The sequence below is a fragment of the Narcine bancroftii genome, chromosome 2, assembly GCF_036971445.1.
Source record: "Narcine bancroftii isolate sNarBan1 chromosome 2, sNarBan1.hap1, whole genome shotgun sequence".
Lineage (NCBI taxonomy): Eukaryota > Metazoa > Chordata > Chondrichthyes > Torpediniformes > Narcinidae > Narcine > Narcine bancroftii.
In genome coordinates, this window is record NC_091470.1 from 207332021 (window position 1) to 207349308 (window position 17288).

The following is a 17288-nucleotide window of genomic DNA, read 5'->3' on the forward strand; positions in this document are numbered from 1 at the left end:
ATAACATAGATCTCCCAGTAGCCACCCATTTCAATTCCCAGTCCCACTCCCTCACTTACATGTTTGTCAATGGTTTCATGCACAGCCAGACTAAGGCCACCCACAAACTGGAGGATCGACACCTCATTTTCCATCTGGGCACTCTCCAACCAGAAGGTATTAACATTGGCTTCTCCAGTTTCTGTTACCCCATTCTTCTTCCCCCTGTTGCCTTCCCCCACTCTGTCTCTTGCTCTCCCCTTTTCCCCATCTCTTTCCACAGAGGTAAAACCAATGATCACCTCTCTTATTGTGACAGAATATGTTTATTTTTATATTGTAAATAGATATGATTTTGGGAGATAGTGTGGAGGTTGTTTTTTGGTGAGGGTCACATTCAAGCACTTCAAAATAGATTTTATATAAAGTACTGGAGCTCTGCTCATGCTAGACAGGCCGGCTCCAAGAGCCTTTGCAAAAACTATGGAGAGTGTCCAAGAGACTTCACTATTGTTGTTTACAAAAAGGCAAAGGAGGAAAGAATTCACCTGAGTCACAGGCTGTCTGGAGTGGAACTTGCTGTTCTAAGAGGGTCATGTGGTTTTGCAAGCAGAGAGAGTAAAGCAGGCTTTTCTCTAAGAGAGAAAGAGAGGATTCAATTCTGCAATTTTACAGTTCAGCAGAAGCTGGGACTGGAACAGGACAAGCTGGCAAGTTTGTGGAAAATCCCATTTGGAAGACGGGTTGTGAGTTCTTAGTTCAGCCTGAGGAGAGGACTGGCTGCCTAATGTTTCATTTGAAATAAAAGAAACAAAAAGGAACTCTGTGGTGACCTGAAAGAAAGAGATTATCCTCTGGAAAACCCAGAAAACATAAAACATAAACCTTTCTTCACAAGGCTGGTTACAAGGAATCAGTTGTGGGTGTCCAGCGAACAACAAATATCTCTCTCTCTGAAAACCGACAAGAACCTTCCTGAGCAGCAACCATTTACCTTTCAAGCACCAAAGCCTGGTGAACTTTATAAATATTAAATTCTGTTCACAGTATAAGAATTGCCTGCAACCAGTAAACTTGGAAGAATGAGAAATGAGATTGGACTGTGAATCAAAGAACTTTTCTGAACTTATTAGCTAAAGTTTGGTCCTGTTTTCATGTTTAAAGACAATTAAAAGCAACTTTTGTTTAAGTAACCATTGGACTTGGTGAATATCTATTGCTGCTGGGTTTTGGGGTCCTCTGGGCTCGTAACAATATCCAGTTAAAACCTTTTGTTGATGGAATCCTCCCTCTGCCATTCTTCAGCCTTCATTTTGACGCCTTCCTGTTCTTTGCTTATTCCTTGAAGAAGAAATAAGATGATGAGAGACATTGATCATGTGAATCGTCAGAGGCTTTTTCCCAGGGCTGAAATGATTGCCACAAGAGGACATGGGTTTAAGGTGCTGGTGAGTAGGTAGAGAGGAGACGTCAGGGGTATGTTTTTTTTTCTGCAGAGAGTGGTGGGTGTGTGGAATGGGCTGCAGGCAATGGTAGTGAAGGCAGATATGATAGGGTCTTATAAAAGACTTTTGGAAACATACATGGAGCTTTGAAAAATAGAGGGAAAGCCTAGTAATTTCTAGGGAGGGACATGTTTGGTTCAACTCTGTGGGCCAAAGGGCTTGTATTGTGCTGTAGGGTTTCTTTGTTTCTTCTGTGTTTCTAAGGGGGGCTCAGGTCCAAAACGTTGATAATATATCTGTACCTCCTTTGGACACTGCAAGACCGGCTGAGTTTTCCAGTATTTCTGTGTGATCAATAATAATTGATGTCTGCTTGCCCTTTTACTGCATATTTGTGCAGTAAAAGGTGCAGGAATGCCCTGCGTTCCTGAACGCGCTCTATCGGGCCAAGACTAGGTGTCCAGGGTCTTGAAGGGTCACCTCCACTCCAGCGAGCCGTTCCCCCAGCTGGGACTCCCAACTCCTGGTGCAGTGGCCAATTTCCATTGGGAAGTGAGGCCCAAACTGGCCGATGTTAGAAGGCGACCGCAGCCTCCATTTCCAACCAATAAAGCGACAGTACCTGAGGGAGGTGACCCCACTCCCCGCTCTGCCCCACATTTTGACATTGCTGCCAGCATGTGGTGCATGTGTCCTTCATTCCTCAGCCCCGATAGGGTGCTTTCTTTGTGGAGAGGTTTCTGGGAATGTTGAGCTGCCATATGGCAACGAAGGGAAATGGTTGCCATGAACATGTTAAAGGCAGTACCTGAGCTCCATCAACATCATATTTACCTTTAGTCACAACCCATAAAATAGAGGGTAGTGTTGTACATTTAGACAACACTTAAGGCGAGTGTTTTCTTTTATATGAATACAGTTATAAGTATGGTATAAGTCGATTCTATTTTTATTTCTGCCTTTTCCTCTATTTGGATTGTACTGGCACATGAAATATTACTTACTGGAATTATACGAGACATGAGAGAAGTGGTAATAGTGGGGAATTGTTTATATCTTAACAAGATGAGTAAGGTAATGACATATGTAAATTTTAATGTTAATGGGTTAAACTAACCTGTAAAAAGGGAGATAGTCTTAATATATATTAAGAAAATGATAGTAGATGTGGCTTTTCTTCAAGAAACACATTTAACTGAAGAAGAACATCTGTATTATAAAGGAATTGGCTTGGATACATAGTATCTTCATTTAACTCTGAGACAAGACGTGTGGTAATTTTGATAAAAAAGAATCTTCCAATTAAAATTCAAAATGTTTTGATAGACACAGCAGGGAGATATGTAATGGTATACTGCCAAATATTTTAAATCATCACAGAGATTTGAGGATTGCAGTGGCTTTCGATGCAGAAAAAGGGTTGGATAGATTGGAATGAGTTTTTTATTTGTTTAGGATGTTGGAAAAATTTGGATTTGGATTGAATTTTGTAAATTGGATTAGGGCACTGAAACTAAAATAGTGGCCAATGGACAAATATCTGCACTGTTCCAATTAGCCAGATCAAGTGGACAAGGATGCCCATTATCTCCAGCTTTGTTTATTTTAACTCTTGATCCATTTGCTCAAGCCGGAGTGTGTTGGAAATTAAGGGATTTAGGGTAGATCAAGAACATAAAATGAGCTTATTTGCAGATGGCATTTTAATATATTTGACTCAACCTGAGACATCTTTACAAAAACTGTATGCTAATTTGAAGAATATGCCAAGCTTTTGGGTTATAAAATAAATTGGGATAAATGTTGCCATTAAGGCATTAAATATTTAGGTATTCATATGGATAATAATTCAAAAAAATATATACAAACTGAATTATTTGCCATTACTAAAAAAGATTGAAGATTTGAAAACATGGATTAATTTACCTACAACTTTAGTGGGAAGGTTTAACTGTATTAAGATGAATATATTCCCAAGAATACAATATCTTTTCCAAACATTACTTGTTTTAATGCCTCAAAATGTTTTCCTCTGGAAAGGTAAAATGTCAAAAGCTTCTATAGAGAAGTTAACATAGAAATATGAATTGGGAGGCCTCCAACTTTCTAATTTAAAAATTATTATTGATCAGCAGAAATGAGATTTCTTGCTTCTTTTTTTTTGAAAGGGAAAAACCGGCATGGGTGAAAATAGAATTGAATAATATAGGAGAGAGAAAAGCAGAAAAATTGTTATATAATTGGGAACTGAAATTAATGGTCAGTGATAAAGAGACCCCATTATTGAAACATTTATTAATATTTGGAATAAAATAAATGATGAAATTGGTGTAAGAGGATCTATATTGCCTAAAATGCTTTTGATTCAAAATCCACATATCTTTTTCAAAAGATCATCGAGTTTTGAATATTTGGTTTTGTAAGGGGATTATAAATGTTGAAGATTATTTGAAAGAGGTCAATTTATGTCATTATTGCAATTGAGAAATAAATATGGTATAGATCATAACACCATTTTTGTTATTTCCAATTAAGAGCATATTTGAAGGATTGTTAGGACCAATCAAGTTGTTGTCTAGTTGTACTGAAGTAGAACATCTTATTAGGAGAGGAATTGGTAAAACATTTACTTCTATGATATACTCATTGCTACAAGTAAGAACTCCTAAACGAGGAGTTCATAAGCCTAGACAGAGGTGGAAATAGATTTCAATATTGTAATTGATGAGTAAATATGGGCTGACTTATGTAGGGATTGTATGACTAATATAATGTAAGATATATATAGAATAGTTCAGTATAGAGTCCTTTGTTTTGTTCTCTGCACTTTTCTTGGAGCTGTCTGAGGGCAAAGACCATGTCAGTGGTTCCTCTGTTTGCGCGAAAGCCGCACTGTGATTCTGGGAGAATATTCTCGGCGACACTAGGAACCACTGACATGGTCTTTGCCCTCAGACAGCTCCAAGAAAAGTGCAGAGAACAAAACAAAGGACTCTACATTACCTTTGTTGACCTCACCAAAGCCTTCGACACCGTGAGCAGGAAAGGGCTTTGGCAAATACTAGAGCGCATCGGATGTCCCCCAAAGTTCCTCAACATGATTATCCAACTGCACGAAAACCAACAAGGTCGGGTCAGATACAGCAATGAGCTCTCTGAACCCTTCTCCATTAACAATGGCGTGAAGCAAGGCTGTGTTCTCGCACCAACCCTCTTTTCAATCTTCTTCAGCATGATGCTGAACCAAGCCATGAAAGACCCCAACAATGAAGACGCTGTTTACATCCGGTACCGCACGGATGGCAGTCTCTTCAATCTGAGGCGCCTGCAAGCTCACACCAAGACACAAGAGAAACTTGTCCGTGAACTACTCTTTGCAGATGATGCCGCTTTAGTTGCCCATTCAGAGCCAGCTCTTCTGCGCTTGACGTCCTGCTTTGCGGAAACTGCCAAAATGTTTGGCCTGGAAGTCAGCCTGAAGAAAACTGAGGTCCTCCATCAGCCAGCTCCCCACCATGACTACCAGCCCCCCCACATCTCCATCGGGCACACAAAACTCAAAACGGTCAACCAGTTTACCTATCTCGGCTGCACCATTTCATCAGATGCAAGGATCGACAATGAGATAGACAACAGACTCGCCAAGGCAAATAGCGCCTTTGGAAGACTACACAAAAGAGTCTGGAAAAACAACCAACTGAAAAACCTCACAAAGATAAGCGTATACAGAGCCGTTGTCATACCCACACTCCTGTTCGGCTCCGAATCATGGGTCCTCTACCGGCACCACCTACGGCTCCTAGAACGCTTCCACCAGCGTTGTCTCCGCTCCATCCTCAACATCCATTGGAGCGCTTACACCCCTAACGTCGAAGTACTCGAGATGGCAGAGGTCGACAGCATCGAGTCCACGCTGCTGAAGATCCAGCTGCACTGGATGGGTCACGTCTCCAGAATGAAGGACCATCGCCTTCCCAAGATCGTGTTATATGGCGAGCTCTCCACTGGCCACCGTGACAGAGGTGCACCAAAGAAAAGGTACAAGGACTGCCTAAAGAAATCTCTTGGTGCCTGCCACATTGACCACCGCCAGTGGGCTGATAACGCCTCAAACCGTGCATCTTGGCGCCTCACAGTTTGGCGGGCAGCAACCTCCTTTGAAGAAGACCGCAGAGCCCACCTCACTGACAAAAGGCAAAGGAGGAAAAACCCAACACCCAACCCCAACCAACCAATTTTCCCTTGCAACCGCTGCAATCGTGTCTGCCTGTCCCGCATCGGACTTGTCAGCCACAAACGAGCCTGCAGCTGACGTGGACTTTTTACCCCCTCCATAAATCTTCGTCCGCGAAGCCAAGCCAAAGAAGAAAAAAGTTCAGTATAATTTTCTACATCAGTTATATCTTACACCACAGAAATTGAATAGATTAAAGTCATATTTATCACCTCAATGTTTTAGCTGTGAAAATGTAGTAACGTTTTTTGCATTCAACTTGGTCTTGCCCTAATGTAAGGCCTTTTTGGGTAGATTTACAGAATCTTTTGGAACAAGTTACAGTTGTTTTTCTGCAAAATCCAGACTTAATTTTTATTAGGAAATATTGAAGGAACCAAACCTAAATTAAAATGATCAATACATCTATTGAAATCTGTTAAAGTAGTGTTAGCAGTGGTGAGGAAATGTATTGCAATTACTTGGAAATCAGATATATGCCTGGGTATGGCAAGATGGAATGCAGAAATTCAAAATTGTATTCCATTGGAAAAAATTACACATAGCTTGAGAAATAAATATGATATGTTTTTGCAAATTTGGCATGCTTACACCCAAATATTAGGTTTAATTTTTAATAATGTCCTCTCTATGTCTTAGTCCTGCAAGATTCTCCTCTGAATCATACTAAAGAATTTTTATATACGTGTGTTAGATTATATCTCTCTGTTCAATTCTGAAAATTTTCTTTTTTTTCTGTTTATATAGCTATATCTTTTATATTAATTGATGCGAGGGAGGATTTTTTTGGGGTGGGGGTGAATATAATCATTTATATAATTTTTTGGGACCTGCATTAGCTTATTAATTCTGATTACTCTATGTATGGAACTTACAAAAGCAGACAGAGCCCTTCACTTGTTGAGAAACAATAAAATAGGGGAGGTGTCATATTATTTGTAACAGCATGGACTAGTAGGGCCGAACTGGCCTGTTCTGTGCTGTAAGTGGTTATATATGTTTTATGTATATATATATATTTATATATATATATTTGTGATATGTTACAAGAGGGGGGGGGGGGTAGGAATATGCCATCCTCAAAAAATACCCAAAATGTCAGGTAGACTAAAGAACTGGCCTCCTTAGGCACAGGCGTATTAACATCAATGTGAACCCTGCCTTTGGAGGGATCAAAATATTTCAAGCAGCAACCTCCTTTCGGGTGTACTGGTATGAAAGGGCCTATGGTGCAAATCCAACAATCAGAAACATTCAATTGGTGAGCATACGCATAGGAAACATGGAGAAAGGAAATGTCGGACAATCTGAAGGAATGTTTGATGGTGAAGTAAGCCACCAACCTTCCACAGAACCGGAATCCTCCCACCACCTAGCGACAGGCAGTGCAGAGTTATCACAAGATATAAAGCGGGTACAAAAACAACTATCACAGAAGTAGGGGCCGACTGAATCAGTTGGTCCATCCACAAACAAAATATAGAAATCGAGACTGACATATTTATATAAGCTGCACTTGAGGCGGGTGACCAAGGACATCCTTGGTGTAATACATCGGGCCATGTCCCCCACAGGCAACTGCCTCGGAACATCCTTGACATTACAAATCCAATTGCTGGCACCAAAGTAGCTGTTAAGCCAGATCAGCAGGAGTGCAAGATAGAGGACCTGGAACAAAGAAGCCTGACATATGTCACTCACGATGCCGAAAGCATTCAATATTTAAACAAACTAAACCATCCTGTCCCTCAAAAGCTATCCACCGAGTGTTACTCTGGGCAGGTGTCACTATTTACCCTTTTACTGTAGGGCCACTACCTGGTGGTGCCACCCATACCTTTTGTTCGGCATTCTCTGGCTCGGGAATGGGACAGATAGTAGGGCCATTAACAGAGATATTTAGGATGTCACTGGCCACGGGGGTAGTGCCAAAGGATTGGAGGGTTGCGCATGTGGTTCCGCTGTTTAAGAAAGGGTCCAAATGTAAACCTGGGAATTATAGGCCCGTGAGTCTGACGTCTGTGGTGGGCAAGTTGATGGAAAGTGTTCTGAGGGATGGTATTTACAAATATTTGGAGGTACAGGGATTGATAGGGAGTAATCAGCATGGTTTTGTCAGGGGTAGATCATGCTTGACAAACCTGATTGAGTTTTTCGAGGGGGGTTACAAAAAATGTTGATGAAGGGAAAGCTGTGGATGTTGTCTATTTAGACTTTAGTAAAGCTTTTGACAAAGTTCCCCACAGGAGGTGTAGATCACCCACCAGTGGCTGATGACTACTAGAACATAGAGCAAATTTCTCCCTCCACACCAAACAAAGAATAACAACAAGATATCATAATGACATAAAAAGAAAATAAAAATAAAAATGTTCTTCTATTCATCCAAGAAATTCCAGACTCGGCAACCCCATTTCAAGGAAACGGACTCTTTCCATTCCCATTTCTGCCGTTTCTTCCATTTCCAGAACAACCAGATTTTTCTTTAGGAGACAATGGTGGGCTACATTTTTGTCCTCTTAGATCTGGCAACGAGTTAGCAAAATTCATTGCTTCATGCTCATTCTCAAAAAACCAAGATTGAAAGTCTCCACAAAACACCTTCAACACTGCCGGATAGACTTATAACCTTATAACCTTTACGCCACAAAACTTCTTTAACTGGATTAAATCGACGCCGATGTTGAATAACCTCTTGACTCAAATCAGGATAGAAAAAAATTCTACTATTCTGAATCATTAACGGAGCTTGCTGTTGTCTCGCATTTCGCACTGCTAAATGAAGTATCGTTTCTCTGTCCAAATAATTCAAACATTGAATTATCACGGGTCTCGGTGGTTGACCAGGCAGAGGTCTTCTTCTTAAGGCTCTATGAGCTCTTTCCAATTCCAGACCTCCAGAGAAAAATTCCTGCCCCAGTATTTGTGGAATCCATTTGGTAAACCAACAATCTTCACATTATTCCTTCTACTTTGATTCTCCAAATAATCTACTTTCCTCTCTAACTCCCTCTCACGGTCTCGCAATTCTTTAACAGATTTTTCCACCTCCAACACTTTTTCTGTATTAGAAGCCACTTGTTGACATTTCAAAAAAGCAGCCTGAAATTTTTTAAAATCCTCACAAGATGCTTCCACACGTATTTTAACTGTATCCAGTTCCAAACTGAGCCTCTGAGACATTTCATTCAGCATAGGCTGAATGATAAGGCTTAGTTAGCTGTTCACATTGTAATTCAGAAAAGCTCAGCCCTGCTTTCTCTTGCGTAGTGGCAGAACCAGGTAACTGCAGCTCCTGCTGCATCTCAACAACAGGCAGTTTAACATAGAAGATAGGAGCAGGAGTAGGTCATTCGACCCTTCGAGCCTGCTCCGCCATTCAACGAGATCATGGCTGATCTTAAAGTTCAGTACCCCATCCCCGCCTTCTCTCCGTAACCTTTAATACCCTTATACTGAAGAAATATATCTAATTCCCTCTTAAATATATTTAATGAACCTGCCTCTACTGCCCTCTGTGGCAATGAATTCCACAGATTCACAACCCTCTGGGTAAAGAAATTCCTCCTCATCTCAGTCCTAAATGGTTTGCCTATTATCCTCGAACCATGGCCCCAGGTTCTGGACTCCCCCACCATTGGAAACATCCCTTCTGCATCCATTCTGTCCAGTCCTGCCAGAATTTTATATGTCTCTATGAGATCCCCTCTCAATCTTCTATACTCCAGCAAGTACAATCCCAATTTGCGCAATCTTTCCTAATAAGTCATTCCTGCCATTCCAGGTGATTCCTGGTGAATCGCCTCTGCACTTCCTCCATTGCAAGAACATCCTTCCTTAGATAAGGTGACCAAAATTTCACACAATACTCCAGGTGTGGTCTCACCAAGGCCCTGTACAGCTGCAGTAAGGTATCCTTGTTCCTATACTCAAACCCTCTTGATATGAAGGCCAACATACCATTTGCCTTTTTAACCGCCTGCTGTACCTGCATGCTCGCCTTCAGAGACTGGTGTACAAGTACCCCTAGGTCTCTCTGCAAATGTCCCTAATTTTTGTTTTTTGATCATACTGAATTTTCATTTCTCCCTGAGCAGTTTTAAAAATTTTCCTTGCTACCTCACAAGCCTGATGTAATCTATTTTTAAATTTGAAAATATAATCCAACAGATTTGATTGTATATCATATGTATCCACTGTTCCTTCAACAATAGTAATGGACCCCTGACTTCATGACCAAACACCAACTTAAATGGACTAAAGACAGGAGATTCCTGAGTTGCCTCTCTAACAGCAAACAATAACAAATGAATTCCTTCATCCCAATCCTTTTTATTTTCCACACAATAAGCCCTCATCATATTTTTCACAGTTAAATGGAACCTTTCCAAGGCCCCTTACCTTTCAGGATGATAGGCAGATGACACAATTTGATGGGCTCCCAATTCATCCACCACCTGTTGAAATATTTCAGACATAAAATTACTCCTTTGGTCCAATTGAATTTCCCTGGAGAGTGTGAAAAATTTTAGCATAGCCTTCACAATCATCTTTGCTTTAATGTTTCTCAGGGGAATAGCCTCTGGAAACCTTGAAGCTGTGCACATGAGTGTTAACAAATATTAATTTCCTGCTTTGGTTTTTGGCAATGGGATCAACACAATCCACTATCACTTTTGAGAAGGGCTCCCCAAAAGCAGGGATGGGTTGTAAAGGCGCCACTGGTGGTCCTTGATTAGGCTTGCCCACCAAGTGTGGGCAAGGGTGACAGATTTAACAACATCCTTTCTTAATTTCGGCCAATAAAACTGTTTCCTTATCTTTTCTACCACCTTCTTCACTCCAAGATGACCTCCCAAATGTGTATTATGAGCCAACTTTAATATTTCATTCCTGTAAGTTTTGGGAATTTCATCTTGCCTTCTTACCACCCAATTTTCACTGGCAGGTATCACCTGTGGTCTCCACTTTCTCATCAATATTCCATCTTGAACAAAGTAACCTACTGGCACAGTTTCAATTTCCTGGTTAGACAGAACCTTATCTCTTATCCCAGCAAGATCAGCATCATGCTTTTGTCTAGCTATTGATTCTTCTCTTGACAACAGCAAAGCTGGATCTTTAGGTTTGTCCTTAATGCTTGCCTCCATTACAGGATCATCACAGACTTTCTCTTCCTCTACCTTTTTTCTAGACATGGCTCTAGTAATGGCACATGCAGGGTAGATTTCCAAATCCTTTTTGGACTCATAAACCAATGGTTTAATTGTGAATTTCACCGCAGGTATGACTTTACCCTCTGCTAAATCATTTCCTAACTAAAGAGAAACTCCATCCACCAGCAGACTTGATCTTATCCCTATCATAACCGGGCCATTAACTAAGTCTGATTTCATCACTATTCTGTGCAAAGGTATTGGCTCTGCTTCACCACTAATGCCTTGAGAGTTGAGTTAACAGCTCAGTCAGTCAGTGTGTGGGACACTGACAAGTAACTGAAAAGTGCAAGCCAGGAAAAACTGTTTGAAACTGATGAAAGCAAGTTCCAGAGATGGCTGGAAGTGCTGTCTGATGTTTCTCTTGAAATTGAGGAAGGAATGGAACTCTGTGGTAGCTTGAAGAAAGAGGTTACCATCTGGAAGGCCCTGATGGGGCATGTTTCATCAGTGAGACCCTGAGGTGACTAGTGGTGGTACCTCAGTTGTGGAAATTCTGAAGCAACAAATCTCTCTCTCTGCAAACCATACAAGAACCTTGCTGAGCAGTAAACATTTACCTTTCAAGTACCAAGCCTGGTGAACTTTATACATGTTACATACTGTGCACAGTATGGTGATTGTCTGCAACCAGAGAAGGAGGAGAAGTGAGATTGAACTGTGGACCAAGAACTTTTCTTAAATCCACACACATACATTACATGCATGTGCACTTAGAATTAGAAGGGGGTAATTTGGGTTCACATAGATTATAGTTAAGTATTAAGTTAAACATTTTCATGTTTGAAGTTGATTAAAAACAATTTTTGTTTTGAAAACCCCTGACTTGGTGAATGTCTATTGCTTCTGGGTTATGGGGTCCTTTGGGTTTGTTACACTGGTTGGAAACAAAGTTCCAAAGCAGTGGATGGCTGGAAGTGCTATCTGTCTGATCTTTCTTTTGGAATAAGAGGAATGGAATTCTGTGATAGCTTGAAGAAAGAAGTTACCATCTGGAAAACTCTGATGGGGCAAGTTTCATCAGTGAGACATTGAGGTGACTAATGGTGGTACCTCGGTTGTGGAAATCCTGGAACAACAAATCTCTCTCTGCCAACCTTACAAGAACCTTCTTGAGTGGTAAACATTTACCTTTCCAGCACCAAAGTCTGGTGAACTTTATACATGTTAAATTCTCTACACAGTATAAGAATTGTCTTCATTCAGAGAACTTGGAAGGAGAAGTGAGATTGAACTGTGAACCAAATAACTTTTCTTAAATTTATGCACACATTACATATAGGTGTGCTTAGAATTAGAAGGGGGTTGATTTGGGTTAGTTAAGTATAGAGTTAAGTTAAAGTTTGATTCTATTTTCATGTTTAAAGTTGATTAAAAATAACTTTTGTTTTAAAAACCACTTGTCTTGGTGAATGTCTATTGTTGCTGGGTTTTGGGGTCCTTTGGGCTCTTAACAATACCTATTATTGTTCTCAATAATTGTTCAGTCTTCAATTGCCATGCTAAAACTTTATGCACTCTCTCAACTCATAATATTTTTGTTGGATTTGCCTTGTATCTCTCTCCACTCTATATGTTTGCATTATATTAAATTTCAATCTTTTTAAATCCAATACTCATCATTTCTCATCATTTACTTGATTTTGTAATTCTTTCTCCATCTTTATTTTTTCAATTTTCCAAATTATTAATTTCAGACATATGTTCTTTTTTCACCTTAACTGTATAACTTGTTATTTGTCCTCTTAAATAAGCCGTCATAGAATCCCAAACCACAAACGTATTGGTTATAGAATGTTCATTAATGTCTAAATAATTTTTATATGCTGTCTTATAAATTCACAAAAATCTTGCCCTTTTAACAATGCAGCATTAAACCTCCATCTATAACTTGTATTTTGCTCTTTCTGCAATAAAATTGACATAACCAAAGGTGAATGATCAGACAATATTGTTTGATATTCAATATTTTGAACTCTTGCAGTTGAGAGATTAAAAATATATCTATACATGAATAAGTCTTATGTCTAAAGGAATAAATTGAATAATCTCTCATACCAGGGTGTATTTTCCTCCAACTGTCAACAAGTTTAATTTCATTCATAAAATTCTTCACAGTTTTTACTACCTTGCTTTTAACCATTATTTCATCTGATCTGTCCAATTTCGAATCATAAGTAAAATTAAAATCTCCTCCCATAATTATTTACCCCTTTACATTAGCTAATTACATAAAAACATCTTGTATAAATTTTCCATCATCCATATTCGGTGCATATATATTCATCAAAGTGTGGAGGCACACATCCTCATGGTGAACCAGCCCCGCTTGTATTGCAACATGGTGGCTGTGTTTCTTCCACAACTCTCACTGCCATAGTGATGACCCCGACGAGCCCAGACATTTTTCTGGACTCAAAACACCATGGATTCAGCAGAAGTTAATGCTGTCTCCATCAAGCTTCCCCCCTTTTGGACCCACTGATCAAGAATGTGGTTCAGGCAGGCAGAAGCATAATTTCAACTCCACAACATCTCCTCAGATGCCCCAATGTTCTATTATGTCATGAGCGCTTTGGACCAAGATACTGCAGTGAGGGTGGAAAACATCATCCACCACCCATGGCTATGGGCAAGTACACCGCCCTCAAAGATCTGCTGCTTGGAACTTTTGGGCTAACTCCCCAGCATGGGCTTCCAGGCTCCTTCACCTAGATGGGCTTGGGGACCGGAGTCCATCTGCGCTGATGGACAAATGCTGGCCCTGGCGGAAGACAAGTTTTGTTTTCTCTTCCGCCAGATGTTCCTGGAACAGATGCCAGAGGACATCCAGCTGCTCCTCACAAATGAAGACTTATCGAACCTGAGGAGAGCAGCAGCATGTGCAGATGCCATCTGCTGCACAAAGAGGGGGAATGAGGCAGCTCTCAACCAAGTGGCATGACCAGGAGCCGACTGCAAGGCGCTCCCAAGACTAAGCCAGAGGGGGGCCAGTTGAGCTGGTGTTTCTACCACCAGTGCTGGCGAGTGCAAGCCCGTAAGTGCCACCAGCCCTGCGGGTTTCAGGGAAATGACCAGGCCAGCTGCTGTTGATGGATGCGACAGCTGGCCACATAAACAGCCTCCTTCACGTGACGGACAGATTCACCATCTGCCAATTCCTGGTGGACACAGGGGCTGAGCTCAGCATCCTTTCCCCCTCATCATTAGAAACTCGCACCTGATCTCGAGGTCCAACCCTGTGGGCAGCCAACGGTTCCACCATCAGAACCTAGAGCACCCGCAGGGCACAGATGCAGATTGGGAAGAAGTTCCAATGGAGGTTCATCCTAGCCTCCGTGGGCACCGTGCTGTTAGGGGCTGACTTCCTCAGAGCTCATGGCCTACTGGTTGACATGAAGGGAAAAAGGCTGGTGAATGCCTGAATGTTCCACTCCATCTGACTAGACACAACAGAAGCCCACAGGCCCAAAATCACCACCGTAGCCACTGCCGGGGACAAGTTTGACAAGATCCTCCACGAATTCCCCATCATCTTAGACCCACAGTTCAATGTCGCACTGCCCCAGCATGGGGTCTTCCATCACATCACACAAAGGGTGCCCCGCTGCATGCTAGACCTAGATGACTGCTGCCCAAGAAGCTCCAGCAGGCAAAGGATGAGTTCTCCAGGCTCCAGGAACTGGGAATCGTTTGGCACTCAGACAGTGCCTGGGCATTGCCCCTCCAAAAGGTCCCAAAATCATCCAGGGCATGGAGACCATGTGGGGACTACCAGTTGAATGATGCAACCACCCCTGACAGGTACCTGGTGCCCCACATACAGGACTTCTCCTCCAACCTCCATGGCACATGGGTCTTCTCCAAAGTGGACCTCGTGCGGGCATACCATCAGATCCTAGTGCCCATTATCACCTCTTTCGGCCTCTTTGAATTCCTGCGTATGGCCTTCGGTCTAAAGAACATGGCCTAAATGTTCCAGCTCCTCATGGACGCAGTTGGAAAAGACCTGGACTTTGTGTTCATTTGCCTGGACGATATTCTCATTGCCAGTCGCAAGTGTGATGAACACAAAGCCCACCTCTGCACACTCTTTGCCCAGCTGGCGGACTTCGGCCTCACGGTCAATGCGGCCAACTGCCAGTTCAGCAAGGAGTCCCTCCAGTTCTTGGCTGGGGCCAAGCTAGTGCCGGAGAAGGTAGCGGCTGTTCAACAATTCCCCAAACCTGTAAGGCCTCCAAGAGTTCATGGGGATGGTGAACTTTTACCATTGTTTCATCCCTGGAGTCACGCACACCATGTGCCCATTGTTCACCCTCATGGCCACCAAAGAAAAGACTTTATCATGGTCAGAGGAGGCGGATAGGGCTTTCATCATGACAAAGGAGGCTCTGGCCAGCACCACGCTGCTGGTGCACCCGCGCCCGGAGGCACACACGGCGCTCTCCGTGGACGCCTCAGCTATGGCAGTGGGGAGGGGTTCTGGTACAGTGGCTCGATGGACAATGGTGCCCGCTGGCCTTTTTCAGCAAGCAGCTGCACCCACCATAGCTCAAATACAGCACCTTTGACCGGGAGTTCCAAGCACTGTATTTGGCCATCTGCCATTTCCGCTACTTCCTCGAGGGCAGGCCATTCACAGCCTTCACAGATCAAAAGCCCCTCACACAAGCACTGACAATGGGCAAGGATCTGTGGTCCACCAGACAGCAGCGCCACCTCTCGTACATGTCTGAGTTCACGACCAACATCCGACAAAGGGCCAGCAAGGACAATGTTGTGGTGGATGCGCTCTCCCGTCCAGCCATCAATACTCTTGTGCCCGGCCTGAATTATGAGCAACTGGCTCAAGCACAGAGGAATGATGCGGAGATGCAGGCCTTGCAGACTGCCATCTCGGGCCTCAAACTCAAGGATGTCTGGGTGCCCAGCAGCCCGGACACATTGCTCTGTGATGTCTCAACAGGCATGCTATGCCCGGTGGTCGCGCTGCATTGGAGGGCGAAGGCCTTCAGTCTGATCCACGTCCTCGCTCACCCAGCAGTAAAGACAACTGTGCGGATGGTCGCAGAGCGATTTGTGTAGCACAGGCTGAAGAAGGAGGTGATGGAACTGGCCAGGAACTCTACCAAGTGCCAGACCTCTAAGGTCCAGCGACACACTCGAGCCCCCATCCAGAACTTCGACCCAGCCGTTCACAGATTCCAACACATCCACGTTGATGTCGTCGGGCCCCTGCCAGTATCCAAGGAGGCTCATTACCTCCTCATGGTGGTGGATTGGGCCACAAGGTGGTTGGAGGCCGTCCCGATTAAGAAGGCTTATGCGAAGACATGCGCCAGGACTCTAGTCAGCCAATGGATCACCCGTTTCGGAGTCCTGGCACACATCACTAGCTACAGAGGGCCTCAGTTCACATCTGCCCTGTGGACTCAGATGGCGAAGCTCCTGTGGGTCAAGCTCCACCACACCACAGTATAGCACCCACAGTTCAATGGGTAGGTGGAGAGGTACGACAGGCACCTGAAGGCATCGCTTATGGGCAGGCTCTCTGGACCAGATTGGGTGGACAAACTACCCTGGGTTTTCCTCTGGATTAGGATGGCACCCAAGGAGGACCTGCAGGCTTCAACAGTGGAGATGGTCTATGGTGCACCGCTTTCCCTGCCGGGTGAGTTTTTCAGCCCAGACCCTGACACCACGGCCACTGATAAAAACTTGCTGGCGGACCTACGCAGGTGACTGGCCTCCCTTGCTTCCCCACCCCTGGCACGCCACAGCACCCAGCCGTTTCATCTCCAAAAAGAGCTCGACTTGGCCCAGTTCGTTTTCGTGCAGAGGACATCACAAGGTGCACCACTACAGCAACCGTATGAGGGGCCATACAAAGTTTTGCACTGGTCCGTTGGAACCTTCACCCTGGAAATTGGGGGGGGGGGGGGAGAAGAGGAACTTTTTACCATGGACCACCTGAATGCGGCCCATCTGGACATCACAGCCGGTGCAGACGGCCGCGCCCAAGTGTCGGGGCCGGCCACCAAAGCGACAGGACGTGTAGCCAGTTCTGGGGGTAGGGGTGTTGTGTGGCAGCGCACATCCTCATGGTGAACTGGCCCCACTTGTATTGCCACATGGCGGGGCAGCCATGGTGAATGGTGTTGTCAGAGGTTCTCTCTGACTCCAGCATCCCTTCCAACACACACCCTGGGGAGCGATTATGATGTCACAATGCACCAGGTGACTGAGCTCATGCTGGCCTTAAAGGGGCATGCTGAATTTGAATAAAAACAGTCATTAACGACCCTCAATGTGGTGGCTGTGTTTCTTCCATTGCTTTCACCTCCACAAAAGTTCAATATTCAGAATAAATTTTACAATTTACCATCACATAACTCCCCACTTTATCAATAATTA

General features: G+C 43.4%; 1 long non-coding RNA gene across 1 annotated transcript; it reads right to left on the reverse strand.

Annotated features, from left to right (window-relative positions):
• Positions 1 to 240: 240 nt before the first annotated feature.
• Positions 241 to 17029, reverse strand: LOC138755044 (uncharacterized). The gene is made up of 3 exons (XR_011352007.1): positions 16835 to 17029; positions 10060 to 10115; positions 241 to 1320 (listed from the first exon to the last, which is right to left on the reverse strand). It is a non-coding gene; the product is annotated as an uncharacterized lncRNA (long non-coding RNA).
• Between the last annotated feature and the right edge of the window lie 259 nt (positions 17030 to 17288).